Below are 20423 nucleotides of genomic sequence, written 5' to 3'. Positions count from 1 at the left end.
CAGTTGTTATATATGTTATAGCAGTTGTTATATATGTATTAGCAGTTGTTATATATGTTATAGCAGCTGTTATATATGTTATAGCAGCTGTTATATATGTTATAGCAGCTGTTATATATGTCAAAATATGATGCTAGTAAGCGATCAATAAAAGTAATCTAGACTTGCACACTACAACATTTGAAGCAAAGTTTGAAGAAAAATAATGATAATTCCGATGACAGTCACGCAGACTCGGACAGACACACATCCAAAAGAATGCTAACAACTCCAAAGACACATACACATAGCACGATGACAGATGCGCAGACTTGCATAGACACACACATGCATGTTCACACATACAAACAAAACGCATACACATACAAGCGCGCACACACCCACACGTGGACGCACATGCATACACACACGCACACACACACAGGTATTCAAACACACATTAAATAGTGTTAAATGTATATTTTACTTGCGGGTATAAAACTTGTTTTTAAAGTGCACGGTAACCTCTTGACAGATTAAAACATCTTCGCGTGATTGAATAAAGTTCCCCACATTAAATCTCGCGAAATTGCCGCATTTGGAAAAATGTTTGCAGAGCTTTGATGGTAACTCTAATAATAGTCACGCAGACACAGAGACGGACAAATACATTTATATACTTGCTCAGAACAGACACAGACATAAACGTGCAAAGGCATACATACAGACACGGACAGCGACACACACACACACGCGTGCACACCCAAACTCAGATACACAAACATACAAAGATGTACAGACACAGCTGTGCACAGAAATACACAAGCTCACACGCAGAGACACACACAGAAACACACTTGGGCGATTAAACAGACACACACTTGCACACACACATAGTCAGACTCACATACGGTCACGCACACACAGTCATGCGCAAACACGCTTGCACACACCAAACTCCCACCAACATGCATGCACAAACAAACACACTTATGTAACAGGATACATGTATGTACCACTAAATGCATCGGATTTGATTCGTTTATCAATCGCCAAATGTTCTATTGATAGTTCACCGTAGCAGCTTGATAACGGTCCCAAATAGTGACAGTTTGATAGTTCCAACTGTACCTTCAACCTTCGAGTTGAAAGGCCGTCCTTGAAGATTATGGTAACATCTTGACAAACTTGAAAATCTTGTTGTTATTGAACAAAATTCACCTTGGCGTACCTGCAACATTTGGAGCAAATTTTGAAAAAAAATAATGATAATTCCGATGACAGTCACCCAGACACAGACAGACACACATTCAAAAACCTGCTAACAACTGCGAAGACACATACACATAGCACGAGGACAGGTGCGCAGACTTGCATAGACACACGCATACGTGTTCACACATACAAACAAAACGCATACACATCCAGGCGCACACACACACGCATAGAAACACATGGATACACACATGTATACACACATGCACACACACACGCACACATACTGTATGCAAACACACATTAAATGGTTTTAAATGTATGTTTTACTTTCAGGTATAAAACTTGTTTATAAAGTGCACTGTAACTTCTTGACAGATTAAAACAGCTTGGCGTGATAGAATAAAGTTCCCCACATTAAACCTCGCGATATTGCGCCATTTGAAAAAATGTTTGCAGAACATTGATGGTAATTCTAATAATAGCCACGCAGACACAGAGACGGACAAATACATTCATATACTTGCTCAGAACAGACACAGACATGAACGCGCAAAGACATACACACAGACACAGACAGCGACACACACACACGCGTGCAAACACACCCAAACCCAGATACACAAACATACAAAGATGTACAGACACAGCTGTGCACAGAAATACACAAACTCACATGCAGAGACCCACACAGAAACACACTCAGGCGATCAAACAGACACACTTGCACGCACGCATAGCCACACACACATACAGTCACACACACGCAGTCTTGCGCAAACACACTTGCACACACCAAACTCTCACCAACACGCATGCACATACACACGCGCTTATGTAACCAGATACATGTATGTACCACTAAATGCATCGGATTTGATTCGTTTATCAATCGCCAAATGTTCTTTTGAGAGTTCACTGTGACAGCTTGATAACGGTCCAAAATAGGAACAGTTTGATAGTTCCAACTGTACCTTCAACCTTCGAGTGAGAAGCCGTCCTTGAAGATTATAGTAACCTCTTGACACACTTTGAAATTCTTGTTGTTAATGAACAAAATTCACCTTGGCGTACCTGCAACATTTGGAGCAAAGTTTTAAAAAAAATAATGATAATTCTGATGACAGTCATGCAGACACGGACAGACACACATCCAAAAGAATGCTAACAACTGTGAAGACACATATGCATAGCACGAGGACAGATGCGCAGACTTGCATAGACACACACATGCATGTTCACACATACAAACAAAACTCATACACATACAGGCGCGCACACACACACACGTGGACACACATGCATACACGCATGCACACACACAGGTCTTCAAACACACATTAAATAGTGTTAAATGTATCTTTTACTTGCACGTATAAAACTTGTTTTTAAAGTGCACGGTAACCTCTTGACAGATTAAAACAGCTTGGCGTGATTGAATAAAGTTCCCCATATTAAATCTCGTGATATTGCACCATTTGGAAAAATGTTTCCAGAGCTTTGATGGTAACTCTAATAATAGTCACGCAGACACAGAGACGGACAAATACATTCACATACTTGCTCAGAACAGACACCTGCCATAAACGTGCAAAGGCATACACATAGACACGGACAGCGACACACACAAACACACACACACGCGCGCAAACACACCCAAACTCAGATACACAAGCATAGAAAAATGTACAGACACGGCTGTGCACAGAAATACACAAACTCACACGCAGAGACACACACAGAAACACACTTGGGCGATTAAACGAACACACACTTGCACACACACATAGTCAGACATACGGTCACGCATAGCAGTCATGCGCAAACACGCTTGCACACACCAAACTCCCACCAACATGCATGCACATACAAACACACTTATGTAACCGGATACATGAATGTACAAGTAAATGCAACGGATTTGATTCGTTTACCAATCAATGTTCTATTGAGAGTTCACAATAGCAGCTTGAGAGAGGTCCCAAATATTGACAGCTTGATAGTTCCAACTGTACCTTCAAATTTCGAGTTAAAAAGCCGTCCTTGAAGATTTTAGTAACCTCTTGACAGACTTTGAAGATCTTGTTGTGATTCAACAAAATTAACCTTGGCAAACCTGCAATATTTGGAGCAAAGTTTGAAGAAAAATGATGATAATTCCGAAGACAGTCACGCAGACACGGACAGACACATATCCAAAAGCATGCTAACAACTGCGAAGACACATACACATAGCACGAGGACAGATGCGCAGACCTGCATAGACGCATGTATACATGTTCAAACACACGAACAAAACGCATACACATACAAGCGCACACACACACACACACACGTGGACGCACACACATACACACACGCACACACACAGGTATTCAAACACACATCACAGTTGTAGCTTTCATCGCAATGGAAGCTACAAGTAGAATAGGTATGACATAATCCACAGTTGTAGTTTTCATTGCAATGGAAACTACGAGTACAATAGGTATGACATGACCCACAGTTGTAACTTTCAATGCAAGGGAAGCTACAAGTAGAATAGGTATGACATGATCTACGGTTGTAGCTTTCATTGCAATCGAAGCTACGCGTACAATGGTTATGACACGACCCACAGCTGTAGCTTTCACTGCTATGGAAGCTACAAATACAATAGATATGACATGACCCACAGTTGTAACTTTCCTTGCAACGGAACCAACGAGTACAATAGGTATGACATAGTCCACAGTTGGAGAATTCATTGCAATGGAAGGTACTAGTACCATTAACTAGTCTGAAAACTGACCTATAGCTAGCAGGTTAACTAGTCTGAAAACTGACCTTTAGTGAGCAGGTTAACTAGTCCGAAAACTGACCTTTAGCAAGCAGGTTAACTAGTCTAAAAACTGACCTTTAGCGAGCAGGTTAACTAGTCTGAAAACTGACTTTTAGTGAGCAGGTTAATTAGTCTGAAAACACACCTATAGTGAACAGATTAACTAGTCTGAAAACTGACCTTTAGCAAGCAGGTTAACTAGTCTGTCGTGTTTAGCTGATGAATTGCTCGGTGCTGCCTTTTCAAGCCCGATGAACCTGCTGACCAGTGGGTATAGCTGAAAGAACAGAGACAATATTGACAGCAAAATAAGAACATAAAACCTTCTCAAACATCGTGTTTAAACATTCCCTACATCCATGATTTGTAATTTTTGCTCAATATACTGTACAGGTTGTAGTTATTGCTGGTAGGGCTAAAAACCTCCACGCCAAGCAATGGTTTTGATAAATTTACCCTCATGGTAAAAATGTTGTTCAATTGTATCATTAGGCTATGTGTGATCAAAACTTCACTAAGGCCTAAGGTTGTATCTATCATTTAGCACAGCCAAAGTTAATGGAACTCATGCTATCTATACTAACTGTGTACATGGAATATTCAAGTACAGTTGATATAAGGTTGTCAAGGGGAACCGGCGTCCCAGTGATAAGTGAAAATTTGCTAAATAAAAGCTTATGTTTTAAAGTATATGTAAGAGCCAAAATTTTAACACCAAAACACTTACACTGCTTTCTAAACATATTGTATTGATTTCTTATATAATAAGTAATTTGAAGTTATATTGATTGACCTACAGTTTATATTTCAACCCCAGTCCCAGTATTTAAAACCACAGAATACACTTACATAGTATGAACGTAGTTTGGACTTCATCTGACCTGAATATTCATACTTGTGTTAACTCGGTTCGTTGTGAGAAGGAAGTCACATGTTTATAATTCATGAGATTGATGTGTCTTATGTATTTTACTTTTTAAATGGTTTTTAATTAATTTTCTCTCGATTTTAACAAAAATTTTCTACTGTGAAGTACTGAATCCGTGAATGGTGAGCCAGGAAGTAGTGATGGATTACTGTATAGTTACAAATGTTAGTACTGAAGTGTAATTGTGCAAAGCAAGGAGTGTAAATGATAACCCAACTGACTAAGTAACCCCATGCAATAAGAACATGGAGAGCATGTAACTGTACAAAGCAAGGAGTGTAGATGATAACCCTACTGACTAAGTAACCCCATGCAATAAGAACATGGAGAGCATGTAATTGTACAAAGCAAGGAGTGTAGATGATAACCCCACTGGCTAAGTAACCCCATGCAATAAGAACATGGAGAGCATGTAATTGTGCAAAGCAAGGAGTGTAGATGGTAACCCCACTGACTAAGTAACCCCATGCAATAAGAACATGGAGAGCATGTAACTGTACAGAGCAAGGAGTGTAGATGATAACCCCACTGACTAAGTAACCCCATGCAATAAGAACATGGAAAGCATCTAACTGTACAAAGCAAGGAGTGAAGATGATAACCCTACTGACTAAGTAACCTCATGCAATAAGAACATGGAGATCATGTAACTGTACAAAGCAAGGAGTGTAGATGATAACCCCACTGACTAAGTAACCCCATGCAATAGGAACATGGAGAGCATGTAACTGTACAAAGCAAGGAGTGTAGATAATAACCCCACTGACTAAGTAACCCCATGCAATAAAACAACATGGAGAGCCGACCTCGTTAAAGCAGTTGATACGGGCGCTGGAAGGGTTCCAATTCTTGTAGGCCTGATCAGAGGAAATGGAGGGAAGAGTCAATAGAAAGCACAAGTTGTCATACTCCTTACTATCAGAACAAAGATGCTCTAACTCAGTGAGGCAGCTGACGACCTCGTCCAATGTGGAGTCATGGTTCTGTATGAACAAAATGAAAAAATAATGATTGCTAGCCAACCACAGGGATGATGATGGAATGACAGCCAAGGAAGACATTAGCCAATCACAGATGTCAGAAACAGACTGTGTTTAATCGAAAATACAAAAACTGAAGAAACTAAACATCCAAACAAAGTAGCATCAGAACTAAAAGTGTTTTTTTCAAGAAAACAGTGAGTCAATGAGTGACAACTTCATGGCACGTGTAGTTGTAACTATAATTATATGTATTCTCACATGTAATGGCCTGTCAAACACACTCACATGTAATGTGAGTGTCAGACAAACTCACATGTATTGGCCTGTCAGACACTCCCACATGTAATGGCCTGTCAGACACACTCACATGTAATGGCCTGTCAGACAAACTCACGTGTAATGGCCTGTCAGACACTCCCACGTGAAATGGCCTGTCAGACACTCTCACATGTAATGGCCTGTCAGACACACTCACATGTAATGGCCTGTCAGATACACTCACATGTAATGGCCTGTCAGGCACACTCACATGTAAAGGCCTGTCAGGCACACTCACATGTAATGGCCTGTCAGACACACTCACATGTAATGGCCTGTCAGATACACTCACATGTAATGGCCTGTCAGACACACTCACATGTAATGGCCTGTCAGACACACTCACATGTAATGGCCTGTCAGACACTCTCACATGTAATGGCCTGTCAGACACACTCACATGTAATGGCCTGTCAGACACTCTCACATGTAATGGCCTGTCAGACACACTCACATGTAATGGCCTGTCAGACACACTCACATGTAATGGCCTGTCAGATACTCTCACATGTAATGGCCTGTCAGACACTCTCACATGTAATGGCCTGTCAGATACTCTCACATGTAATGGCCTGTCAGACACTCTCACATGTAATAGCCTGTCAGACACACTACCCTGTAAAGACTTGTCAGACACTCTCAAATGTAATGACCTGTCAGATACTATCACATGTAATTACCTGTCAGGACAACTTACCTGTAACGGTCCAGGATCCAACTTTATGCAAAGGAGTTCCAGGAATTTATGCTTGTAAATGAGGTAAAGGCAGCGTTTTTGTCAAAGCCCTCCACCCCATGGAGCGGCAGAAGGAACTCAAGCACGTCATCCCAGTGACCATCAAGAATCAGCTGCCGGAGAAAAAGTCCATCTTTTGAGAAAACACCTACAAATATCACAAATTAATATGAGAGCAGAATCAAAGCACCTGAGAATCAGAGCGTTTCCATGATTTGAATAGATTTGGAGTTGCTTCCACTCCAAATCACAAGAACAGACGAATCCAAACCTATTCCAGACCATTTCGCTTCGATAAATTTATGTGAGGGTATTTGTCTCTTGAAGGTGGGAGTACTATTCAGTATCACAGAAAGGCTGACTGCTGATGGATCGGATTTGATAATACTCAGCTAAGCTCTCCCCAGTAGAGGTAAAAAATATTTCAGCGTACTTCACACAGCCATGCGGGTATCGGCTACAAAAACATTCTACTGCTTCTCCATACCATTTCATCTGGACCTGTTACTTTCATATTAATATTTACATGCGAATGATGGGTTGCTCATATGAAGATGATGAAATAATTTCTTATTTTGATCTGGCGATTGGCTACTCATGAATTGAAAAGTGACCCTGATATGAAAAAAGTTAGAAAAACTCTAACAAGTTTTATTTTGAGGAATACATCGCTCATCTTGGAATGATCTAAATAGTGCAACTCCGAATTGATGAAATGGTAGGGCAATTCCTAACCCATTCAAAGCATGAAAACACAGAAGAATCGTGAATGAGACATCTCATTCCTGTTCAAAGAGATGGTCACCTAGACGATGTATGAAAAATCAGTAAGAATAAAAACAACCTCCTTAGTTATGCGAAAGATTTACACTAACATAGTCAAACATAGGACATAAAAGGTTAACTTGTTCTGATAATTTCTTAAAAACTAAATAAACTGAAGTATTGTTACAACTTTTCTTTCCCACAAATCAACTTACTAGTGGTACGTCTACTAGTATGCGCATGAAAGTTCAACATGAATTTCATAATTAGAAATTCCCTGTCATACAGCCCACGACCAAAATGATATTGGAAAAAAGAAAGGGTACTGATGGTTGAGAAATGCAATATTGGCAATCAAATGGCACTGCAGTGCAATTATAGGTAACTGCAATGGTAGCTGTAATGTACTGGGCATTATTATGTACAACAGACAACAACAATAAAAGGAAAATATTATATATCTCTCTCCTCTGCAATAGGAGAAATGCAATATTAGAAGTAAAATGCACTGATATTATTAGAATAACCAATATTATTAATATAGTAATACAGTAATAATAGAAAACCAATGCACGATTTCGTTTACATTTCAAAACGTCATAGCAACCAATATCAAGAAGTTGTGATATTTATTTAGATTTTTAGAATATCTATTTAACAAAATTATTTAGAAAAAATAATAACAGTAACATACTGCCCAACATCGGTCACTATACACTTCGATCTTGTAAATTCGAATGATTATTCTTATAATTAAATCTTTTAAAATCGAATAATTATTTTTATAATTAAATATTGTAATAATCTTATAAGAATCGTTAGAGAAATATCATTGTCATTTCCTTTACTTTCACTGCTTCGAACACCAGTTGGAATACCAAAGTAATCATTATAAGTGTCCAAAATGTCGGTTACTTTGAAATCGGCAAAAAAACTATTACTTTTCAGTACTTCTACGTTAGTTATAGAAACCTTCAGCAATTGGACAATGCCATAGACTGGTGAAATGTGCACGTTTTTCTCGTAAAATGCACACGACTTAATAGTTCTACTCTCTATCGCGCGGCCTTGTCGGCGTTTCGTTGTCCGGTCTTAACTTTGATGAAAAAAAGCCTGTCAAAGTTTTAATGACGATTTTAGGCTAAATTAATCTGTCCATTTATGTATAATCCGATCAGATGGGTTAGTTGTAGGATATTGTCTACAAATTTCAAAGACTTGGCAATATATTTAAAAAGGTTTATATGTGTTTTGTATCGTTATTATACTTAAACGACTCCATTGAAAAATGGTTAAATTTGTTGATGAGATTTCGGTACAAAGGTTTGCGACGGCTGTTCATAAATAATTTTCGTGAGTTGTGTGCACATACGCATTTATCATAAAGCTCATAAAGTAAGATAAACTATTCTCAATAACACTGCTGATAGAGACTGTAGGCGACACACTTTTTACTACATTATTTCACGATAATGCTCATACGACTTGCTCCCACATTTTATGTTATAAACTATGTATAATTAGTTTACCATGTTCTGTCTTAGTCATAAGTCAAATTTAGTTAGACAATTGTCACACTCAATGTTTTAAAACAGTTAAAAGATATCAAATATATATTATGTGCAATCAAATCACATATTTATTGCTATGGCTCACTTTGCCCCATTGGGTGGCTCACCTTGCCTCGGTAGTGGAGCAAAGTGAGCCAGGTGTAAAATGTTGCAAAAACAATAAAATCTCGCGATTGATCCAAAGTGAATCATTACAATTCAAATACAATAATAACAACATGTTAAATTTTTATAGACCAAGTTTAAGCTCAATTCAAGCAGTCACTTATATTTTATTTGAGAAACAAACCAAAATTGGCTTACTGTGCCCCGTCTTTCCCTACAAAACGATAGTGATGAGTGATTACGTTATCTCACGGTGCACAAGACCAAAAACTGTACTAGTTATTGTGTAATAAGCCAAAACGGTCAAATGGTGTAGATGTTGGAGTGTCTGTCTACTGAGCTAAATGTGGCGAGTTCAAATCCCACCTGGTGAAATCCTTTTTTCATAATCTACCTGTCTCTTCAGACAGCCAGACAGGGCTTTGATCATACCGCATTAAGATTATACGGCATACAATTATTATACAATATTATGTAATTATCATACAAGTATTATATAATATTGTGTAATTATCATACAATTATTGTACAATATTATTTATATATTATATAATATTGTGTAATTATCATACAACTATTATATAATATTATTCAATTATCATACAACTATTATATAATATTATTCAATTATCATACAATTATTATATAATAGTTATATTATTATACAATTATTACATAATATTACTCAATTATCATACGACTATTACAAAATAATGTAATTATCGTACAATTATTATATAATATTATGTAATTATCATATAATTATTATATAATACTATGCGATTATCATACAATCATTATATAATATTATGTCATTATCATACAATTATTATATAATACTATGTAATTATCATACAATTATTATATAATTACCACACTGTAATAGCGCGAAGGTCAGAAAAGAATACTATTACTTGAATTTTAACTTAGTTTTCAGCAAACTTGTTGGTGGAAGGTCTGACGGAGAGACAAGCCTATGAATGGTTTTAGACATGGTTTATGACAACGAGGTATCCCTTTCAACCAGAACCATATTCAGGACATACCATTAATGATTCCCGACTCTCTCTCTCTCCAAGCATATGAGGGCAACATCAACCTGTTTATTTGCTAGGTACTCCTCTATTATCTTGATGATTTCCTTGTCGCCGAGCTCAACCGTATGAGAGAGTGTCATGATGGGGGAAGATTAAACTCTCACGAATCGGAAAATTAAAAAATTAGCGCTGTTTCTACATCGAGGCAGCACCATCCTGTAGAGATAGAAGTAACAGTCTGTGTAATAATTTAGTGAGAAGACACTCAGACTTTAGAAAGTCAAGGTAGAAACACTGAAGAAAGATTGTCAGAGGTCAATAACACCTAGGAAAAAATGTTTTTAAATATTTCAGTGTCTTTGGCTGTCATTCATACTCTGTGTAAAACTGCTAGTAGCTTGACTTCACCAACTTACACGTGGTTTGTGCGTATATTTTTTATATGGCTGTTGAATGCAAGAAATATAAGAATTTCTCAAACTAAAACATGTAGACTATTACAATCAACAAGCAACAGACATATCTTTCAAAATAGGAGGTAGATGCTACCTATTCAGACTTGAGATTGGCAAAAATTGTAGCCGAGCCCTTTCAAGTCAGTACCTGAGCCTGTTTCATACTTTGTATCGAACAGATGTCACAGCAAACATAGTACCGTGTATCAAGCCCTTTGCAAAACCAAGCTGAGTTTCAGTAAAGCGATTAAAACTTGTACATGAAAATGTTTCACCCTCGTACATCGTACAGAACTAACGCAAAGGAGATACCAGATATAGAGGAAAACACTGATTCTGGAATGTGAGAGAATGACCACTATATAGAGTGAATAGAAGATATGAGCTACGAGATCGTACAACAAAAGCGGATGACAAATTATATTTATGATGATGAGAGAGAGTACGAATAAAAATAGCTTACAGCGCCCAGCTTAACATGAATATATATATCAAAACATAAAACAATCAAAAAACTTAATAACATAAAACCTACAAAAAGAATGTTTGGATCCTTAATAATTATAAGCAACTTACATGAAATAATAAGCAAATATATAAATAATTATACTCAATACAGTTGACTATCGCAATGATACAGCAACCACAATATATTTCCTGAATGACCTTCTAATAACTTAATGTAAATTATGTAAATTTACATATACATATATACATGTACTTTACAGCTTGATCTTATGGCATATATACAGCTAGATAAACGACTATGAATATACGGATTCCGAATAATTATAAGCAACTTACATGAATTAATAAGCAAATATATATATATATATAATTATATTCAATATGGTTGACTATCGCAATGATACAGCAACCACAATATATTTTCCGAATGACCTTCTAATAACTTTACATATACATATATATGTAAGATATGTCAAGCTTTACTCTCAAACATTGCGATAGTACCCGTATATGACAGTTAACATTTCATTCGAAGGGTTGTGATCCCTATCTGTGTACAGTGGCTGTAAGAAATACCCTCATTTTATAACGTCAATGCACTGACTGCTTGTGTACGCTCTACCATCATGCCGCAAAGCACTCAGTGCCAATGTGAATCTCCTCTGTCTGACCGTTGTAACCTAACAAAATTATAAACATATTATTCATTCTTGTCTCCTTAATGTATCTTGTGTTTGGCTCATTTTTCTAGTATGAATCACGTGTTTTGTGCTGTCAAAACTATATAAAAGCATGCAGTTTGATTAGATCTAGACTTGTAGTTTTATAATCCTCGTACTTGTTGTCAGTATATTAATAAACGCTCGTAAGACAAGACTCTCTCTCTATCTCTGGCGTACTTTAGGCTTTAGGAGTCAAAAGCCACCTTAGGGCAGCATAGCGCGCTGTCACATTTGGTGTCAGAAGTGGGATTCGATAAAATTGATAAAATCCCAAGGACACTGCCAGAATTTGAGATGACAGAGAGAGAAGGATCACAAAGTGCTCGTGATGAGGATTTGGAGCGATCTGATGCTGAAGAACCAGCAGCTGACGAATTTAGAGATCAAGTCAACGAAAGATTTGCCGGCGTGGGAGAAGCCATCGATGAACAGAGAGATGCCTTGGCCGGTGTAGCGCAACAGACCGGGAAAATTGAGGAGATGATCAAGCTCCTGACGACACAAGTTGCCAAGTTGGCCGATGTTACTGGCAATGCCAAGAAAGACAACGATTCAGAGGTAAGTTTTGATACACCTCAACCTAGTAAAAGTGATTCAAACTTACGAAGAGAATGGGTTAAATTTGGCCTAAAATTCACAGGTAGGTCACTCGATGACGATTTCGAGAGCTTCGCCATGCAATTTGAAACTTGCTGTTTACTGCACGAAGTCCCAAAATCGTCATATGTATTAATCCTACAGCTATACCTTAAAAATCTAGCATCGGCATACCTGAAAGACATAATTAAGACTGAAGGAAGTTCAGTTTCGTACCAGCGAGTAAAAATCCTTATGAAAAATAAATTAAACGCGGTTAAAGGAGAGCAACAAATTGCCATGGAAGTCTCTGCAGTGAGGCAGGGAGGAAATGAGACAGTCAGAGAGTATTACGAAAAGCTCCACAAAATAATTGCTAGTGGATCTGCAGGGGAAGAGAACCCCTACGTTCTCTTACATTTTCGAGCGGGTTTGAGGCCCGACATAAAAGACAAAATCATGGGCATACCGGGAAAAACCCTTTCAGAAATACTAAAAGCTGCGGTTAGTGTCGAAACGGCTTTGGTGGTTGACAAAAAAGTGGCTGATGTATCTGTCAACTTCAGCAATCAAGTCAGACCTAACCCAAGTGTAAACAAACACTTTGATAAACCAGCAAGAAAATGCTTCATATGCCAATCACCAAATCATATAGCTAGATTCTGTGACAGAAAAACCAGTAATCTTAGATACCAGCAGCCTAGACAAGAACACCCTAATAAGATCAGGTTTACTCAGAACCAACCAGGTAAGTCACACCCTAGTCATTTCCCTAGAGATAGACAAGGTAGCAACCAGAGCCAGATGCCACAATGGTTTCAGGCTTGGTTGACCAGCCAACGCTCACAGCCACCCATACCCCAACCTCCCACCTATCAGCCCCAGGAAGCCTATGCTTCAACTGCAGTCACTAAGTCCACACTTGAAACACCCCCTGCCCCCATTGCTTCATCTAAACCCAACCATGTAAGTGACAACAATACAGTTATTTATGACAATATGGCTGTTGAACATGTACAGGAACATGCGGAGCTCTGCCAGGGACAGGTAGAGGCAGGCAATGTAGAGGTAGCAGAAGTCATACCTGTGGTTCCTGTAATGATCACTCCAGTCATAACAGTAGAGTATGCTGAGTTAGAAGTCGCTGTAGTAGAGGTGGTAGAAGCCTATTTACAGGTAAGCGAGGCCCCTTCAAATAGTTGTAATGTGGCCAACGAAAACTCCGTAAATAAACAAGAGGTCACTCTAAATAGCCTCCCACCAAAACACAAGGCTTCAGAAACATTGAGTAAGGCCCATGTCAAAACTTCCAAGGTAAGTTTGGATAAGATATATGACTTTGTAACCTTTGAAGATGACACTGTTGAGCGCTCTGAGCCAGGAACTAGCACTCCTAAAGTAAAGAAAGCATCAACAGGTGTCGGTAATGTGAATGAGATCAAGTCATACCACCCAACTAGACCACCTAATTTACATGTATATGCATGCTCTGGTAGTAAACTGAACGTGTCACAATCTATGCTCTTCATGCTGACTTTATGTTCTTTGGTAACTCTATGCTATGCACAGGCCCCAATGATATGTCGAACGGGACATACTGTGGCAAACTTTCAACTACCTCAGTTACCACTTTGTGTGCTGCCAGACACGACAGCAGCAAATGACTCATACAATTGGATGCTACAACATCATAAACCCAACCTTGTGCAATATAGAAGTTCTTCTTTTCATTGCAAAATTGTAAAAATCAAGACATTGACAATATTTCTGACTCTGACGTTAAGCAGCCTAAACATAGCTACAATTTTCGACCTTGAACCTAATTGACATTTGCCCTATCGAATCTCACTAGAAGACTTGCTTTGCTGAGAAATATTAACCACACTTATGAGGACAACGCCTCAAACAAAGACATGATCATTATCGTTTATTTACGATATGCATAGGTATATAGGTATATAGATAGTTAGTAGTTAAAACTTCAGTAAGTAAATAGATTTGTAATTAACCACCATGCGTTAAAAACAGTAGTAAATCCTATTTAATAATAATGTTGGAAAATAATGTTAAGAAATTAGGCAGTTTGAATAGAATCATGGCTTCGATCAAACATAACGTTTTCTTCTTCGCTGTCAATAATTGTAGAAATATTAGATAATTGTCCTAGAGCAATTAATTGATTAGTTGTAAGTTGCTGATTATGATTCCGTCTTCTTATATACAGTCGATAGATTAATACGATAGCGGTAATTATGATAATAGACAAAGGAGCAGCTATTGGTAGTTCAAGAATCAGGTGTGAATTTGATGGATTTGTCAACGAAATAGTAGTGGAATTGATGATTAAACTAGCAGATACATCTTCGATAGTAAAGTTATTGTTGGTAGAGTTCATGATTTCTGTGACGGTAGGATCGGCATTAGGAGTGGTTGACGTTAAATCAGTAGAAGAATCAGCTAAAACAAAAGGAATTTGCTTATTAATACTAGACTTACCAGTTTAGTTGTGCCTAGGCTTCATTAAATCCTTACTACAGCTAGCCGCACTACCAAGGCGGCGATCCAATATGACACTTGCTCGTAAGTATTATTGCAGTAACAGGAATTGGAGGGCTACTACTGAGCGATCATGCGTTGCAAAATCAAAGTAAACACAACTCTTATAATTTATCACGAAAAGGCGCATAATCGTTAGAATGTTTTTGCTACACGTGTATTGGAACTAATGCTTGTTAATTAAGTAACTGTAAATTAATTCTTATACATACCTCGTGTGATGATTAGGCGTGGATTGGAAGAAATTGCTAGTAAATCAGTGGGAAGAGTAATTTTGGTTAATTTCGGATTTCCATGGAAATCAATGAAGCGATATGGCGGATAAGAGTTAGGATTAAGTTGGATAAAATCAAGATCAGTCAGATTTCGATTAGAACAATCAATTTTTAGTAGAGTCATGGAGCAGCAGCATAAAACCAAGAATGGACAAAGCATGATTCAGAAGATAAAAATGACTGTAATAGTAAATGAAAATAGTTTGAAAGGTAAATTTTATGAACGTAATGAAAAATCTGGCTGTCTGCAGAGGTAATGATTGAGTTCCACAAAATGGCTTGTTGGATTGATTTATTTGAGAAATTTAATTATCTGAGATGAATCTCAGTCTAAATTGGTCCTCTAAATTCGTGTGTGTAAAGAGCACACAACTCTCATTGTCAGCTGAATTAGCTGGCAGTTTCGGTTCCCCTCCTTTAGCAACAGGAATCTAGACACCAACATATAGAAGCAGAAGATTTCCAGCCTACCAGACCAATATCAGTAAATTCACAGCCATCTGACGAAAGGAATGACAACATACTGCAAGACCACTCAAATCTGAGTTAAGTTAAAATTGCCATCACTTCAGGGTTACGTGATTAACTCTGACACCCTCTCCGAACACTACCTAAATGATGGGTTGGTTTTAGTGAGCTGTGCAGCCAATATACTTGATTTTTGAGCTACTGCCTATGGATTGTTTTGTGTTAGACATATCTACTTGTTATGTACCATTTTTGTGAGTGGATGGAAGTAAAACAAAAAAAAGGAGTAATTAGAATCAAATGCTACATATGCTTAAAATTTTAATTTTTTTATAACCGTAGTTTGAGGCCTGACAAGTAGGGTAAGGCTTCACTTAGATAGGATTTTTTTTAATTGCATATTGTATTAGTTTTGGGTATACTGTGTTTCTTATTTTTATTCCTAGGAAGCGGCAACTATAATTACAAGATACATGCTGACAGTGCATAGCGATTCGTGAGTCATCGACAAGATATATCAGGGGACATCCTGTAGCATACAAGTTTGGGTATTCGCGAAAATTACGGTACAATGGCAGACATACAAACAAACAGTTACTATACAAACAATTCAGAAGTCATTATACAAACGATACTTTAGCTACGTCAACACATGACGCCCACCAATAACTATGACAGATCAACAACCAACAACCCCTCTAGAAAAGAATTACGTCCGTGACGTCATCTAAGGAGGAAGGTGTAAGATATGTCAAGCTTTACTCTCAAACACTGCGATAGTACCCGTATATGACAGTTAACATTTCATTCGAAGGGTTGTGATCCCTATCTGTGTACAGTGGCTGTAAGAAATACCCTCATTTTATAACGTCAATGCACTGACTGCTTGTGTACGCTCTACCATCATGCCGCAAAGCACTCAGTGCCAATGTGAATCTCCTCTGTCTGACCGTTGTAACCTAACAAAATTATAAACATATTATTCATTCTTGTCTCCTTAATGTATCTTGTGTTTGGCTCATTTTTCTAGTATGAATCACGTGTTTTGTGCTGTCAAAACTATATAAAAGCATGCAGTTTGATTAGATCTAGACTTGTAGTTTTATAATCCTCGTACTTGTTGTCAGTATATTAATAAACGCTCGTAAGACAAGACTCTCTCTCTATCTCTGGCGTACTTTAGGCTTTAGGAGTCAAAAGCCACCTTAGGGCAGCATAGCGCGCTGTCACATATACATGTACTTTACAGCTTGATGCTATGGCATATACAAGGCTAGATATTTAAAAGTGACTATGAATATACGGATTCCGAATGATTATAGGCAACTTACATGAAAGGACAAACAAGCCAGTATGCAATCCAGCTAAATACTGTTAAGATGAAATGATTCAACTCCAGCACCATGGTGACCATTGCACGAGTATATAACTATAGAAACCTACGAAAATACGATTATGAACCCCGGGGTGACTAGATCACAACTGATAGAGGGATAATTGACATTCCTCAAACTGGGACAAATTTGCCAAACGATGGAAAGCCATCCAATAACTGTCGCACAATAAGACTAGCTACTAACTAGCCGCGACGAGACACTGCATTAAGAGACCGCCACACAAAATGTACTCAGCGGAAAAACCAAAAACATGACACAGAGGCGTGTAACCAATGTTATTGAACTGAGATGAGGATCACTGCTGGGAAAAACTGATAAAGACCGAGGGCTACGCACAAAGCAACCAATAAATGGCAGATTATTAGGACGGATTCGGCATGAATATTTAAGCTAGGGTCTGGCTTCACCTGACGGCTAATATGTGTCAGGGTTTAAAACGATATTTGACCAATCAGCAAATATGAAAACCTAGAGCAATTGCTATGCTGCCGGAAATATCAAGTATGGGATTTGTCCAACCATCACAGCTGATGCGATGTGAATGTATGGGACATCAATTGGATTGGGAATTATCTGGCCATTGTAATGAAGAGCTTAGGAATGAAAACATAAAATTCCAACTAAATAATGGATATTAGTTATCAACACCACTTAATATAAAAGAGAGTAACTGGCTACAACAAATACTAACGTCAGAAATTCAGCATATTTATAGATTACCATGTAACTACAATTTATCAGGATTTAACTATTCAACATACTCTGAGCTGAGACTTTAATATAAATAAAATGAATGAAATAAATAAGTAAAATGACTTACATTAATATTCAAGAATATGGTGAAAACTCTATACATAAATTATCTGATAAAACAATAATACAGCATGCACAAGAAATATAACAAAATAAAATATAACATAAGACGGTATAGTATTTAGCTATTAAGTAAAACCTCTGGCTCCAGAGAGTACCAGAATTAGTGAATGGACACAAACGGTAACAGTTACTGGAGATGATATAAATATTATAACTAAAAATAAAATGGTAACTAGGTGCACTTTATGATTTCATACACTCACCTTGAAATTTCTTTATAAAAGGAGTAGATGACTCCATCAGGATGCTGTATCGTTATAAAAACAAAAACGTTACTTATTTAGTTATTAATGTTTTGCTAGCCTCAAAAAGGGCACGGCTAGAGCCTGTTGCAATGAGTCAGTGCTTGAATACTATTAATTGATAGGAAAACCCAAAGTGACATAAAATTATTTCTACTGTTTTAGTTACTAACAGCTGGTTTTCATTCACTGCTACAAGAAAAATGTGGTGACCCAACTATTCTCCTACTGTGTCTGGCATGTGTTCATACATTCGACCTTATGTTCAGCTGCGGTTCACATGCAGAAATTCATAAACTGCCATATGTTCCTTTAAATATTAGAAGTTTACCAAAATGATTGAATTTCAATATCAATTTGAATAGCTACCAATTTCAATGTATTGAATAATTCTGGAAACCTAGTCAACAGATCTTACCAATGAGCTCCAGAGTTAATCACTTGGATTCAGGAGGAGATCACACCGACTAACTTGTTACCTTATTAATAACTAGGGCTCTGGCAGTCTAGTAAGCTATGAGAGATCATCATGTGTGCCAATAAAATACAAACAATTACTCTACCATCTATACTCAATAATTCTAAACTACTGGAAGGTGAACAAGAAGCACGCATGGTATTGATGCAGAACGCTGCGAGTTCATATCCTGCGTGATATAATCTTTTTTCAAATGTAACCCTGCGCTTTTATACAGACAGACATGGTTCTTATTATAGTAAATATTACAAGTAATACCCATCAGTCACATTGTTGTTGATAAATTTGATGATGCTTCATGTATATAGAAACCCTTGTTGAGTAGCAAGAGCAGCCCGTATTGTAAGCACTCACCTCTATTATATGCTCTGGTTAATAAGTATTTGCTTTGCTATTGTTACCTGCTTATCTTTGCCAAAACTTAGAAAATCAACTAGCTTTAAAATAATGTTTACATTACGAGCCTGCAGAAAGCATGTGCTCCTAAAGCCTGGTTCCCATATCGGCTGCGAGACTCCGGCGGTAATAATGTGCAGCAAATCGTTTGCGACGCTAGGCTCCGGTGGCTTCTGTTCACATAAAGCTGCATCGCTAATAACCGAATAAAGAATGTTCGCTCGCTATGCTGTTTCGATAATGCTGACCTTTACCTGTACAGTGCACTTTGAGAAGGTTTTGCCTGCGGCTCTCGCAAAATTTGAATAGCTCTAAACTCTTGCGTTGACTGCCGGCAACTACCGGCGGTACCCGGCGTGTAGGTTCACAATTCATCTCTGATAGCCTGCAGTGCTGTCGCCGGTGCTGTTGCCGGTGCTTTGCGGCATATATTGGAACCGAGCTTAATAGATATTGATATCCCACCAAATGTAGGGGTCAACATATTTATATTGGTTATAAGACCTATAAAAAATAATGCAGCATAAATGATTTGAACTCGTGATTGTCAGCCCGCAAGACCAACCCACCAATTACTGCGTAACCCAATTGCCTTCCATGTGTTAGAACTATTGTGCATATGCTTATTATCTGCCCTTTTATTTGACACTCCTGTCATGCTCTCAAACCAAACTAGACTGCCGAGGTACCACTAGCTTTTGTTATAATGAAAGTGTGTATGTCCATCTATCTGAAGTCACAGTTAGAAGTTGGGATAAAATATTGCTTCATACTGGATTCACACTTGTGACACTCGGTTTAGTAGTCAAACACTCTAACACCTGCACTAATCAAACAACCTGAGTACCTCATCACTCATCATCAACATCATCGCACACTCCAATGGAGACATCTACAAGATCAACAGGTCCACTGACTCTTTATTTTGACAGTCAAGGCTCCTAGCTGTATGAAGTGCAGGCCACAGGGCTGAGAAAAACATAAACTGAACATAATTGAAACTAAAATAAACTGACAGATTCAACAGTGATGTATGATTGGGTGCAAAATAATTTT

General features: G+C 37.8%; 2 long non-coding RNA genes across 2 annotated transcripts; both read right to left on the bottom strand.

Annotated features, from left to right (window-relative positions):
- Positions 1 to 4193: 4193 nt before the first annotated feature.
- Positions 4194 to 10581, bottom strand: LOC137386769 (uncharacterized). Its single transcript, XR_010977835.1, has 4 exons — positions 10468 to 10581; positions 6942 to 7128; positions 5750 to 5926; positions 4194 to 4292 (listed from the first exon to the last, which is right to left on the bottom strand). It is a non-coding gene; the product is annotated as an uncharacterized lncRNA (long non-coding RNA).
- Positions 10582 to 11829: 1248 nt separating this feature from the next.
- On the bottom strand, positions 11830 to 17125 carry LOC137387371 (uncharacterized). Its single transcript, XR_010977898.1, has 3 exons — positions 15176 to 17125; positions 13764 to 14072; positions 11830 to 12061 (listed from the first exon to the last, which is right to left on the bottom strand). It is a non-coding gene; the product is annotated as an uncharacterized lncRNA (long non-coding RNA).
- Between the last annotated feature and the right edge of the window lie 3298 nt (positions 17126 to 20423).

Source organism: Watersipora subatra, chromosome 2 (genome assembly GCF_963576615.1).
Source record: "Watersipora subatra chromosome 2, tzWatSuba1.1, whole genome shotgun sequence".
In the NCBI taxonomy this organism is placed as follows: Eukaryota; Metazoa; Bryozoa; class Gymnolaemata; order Cheilostomatida; family Watersiporidae; genus Watersipora; species Watersipora subatra.
This window is presented reverse-complemented; position numbering and strand designations above follow the sequence as displayed.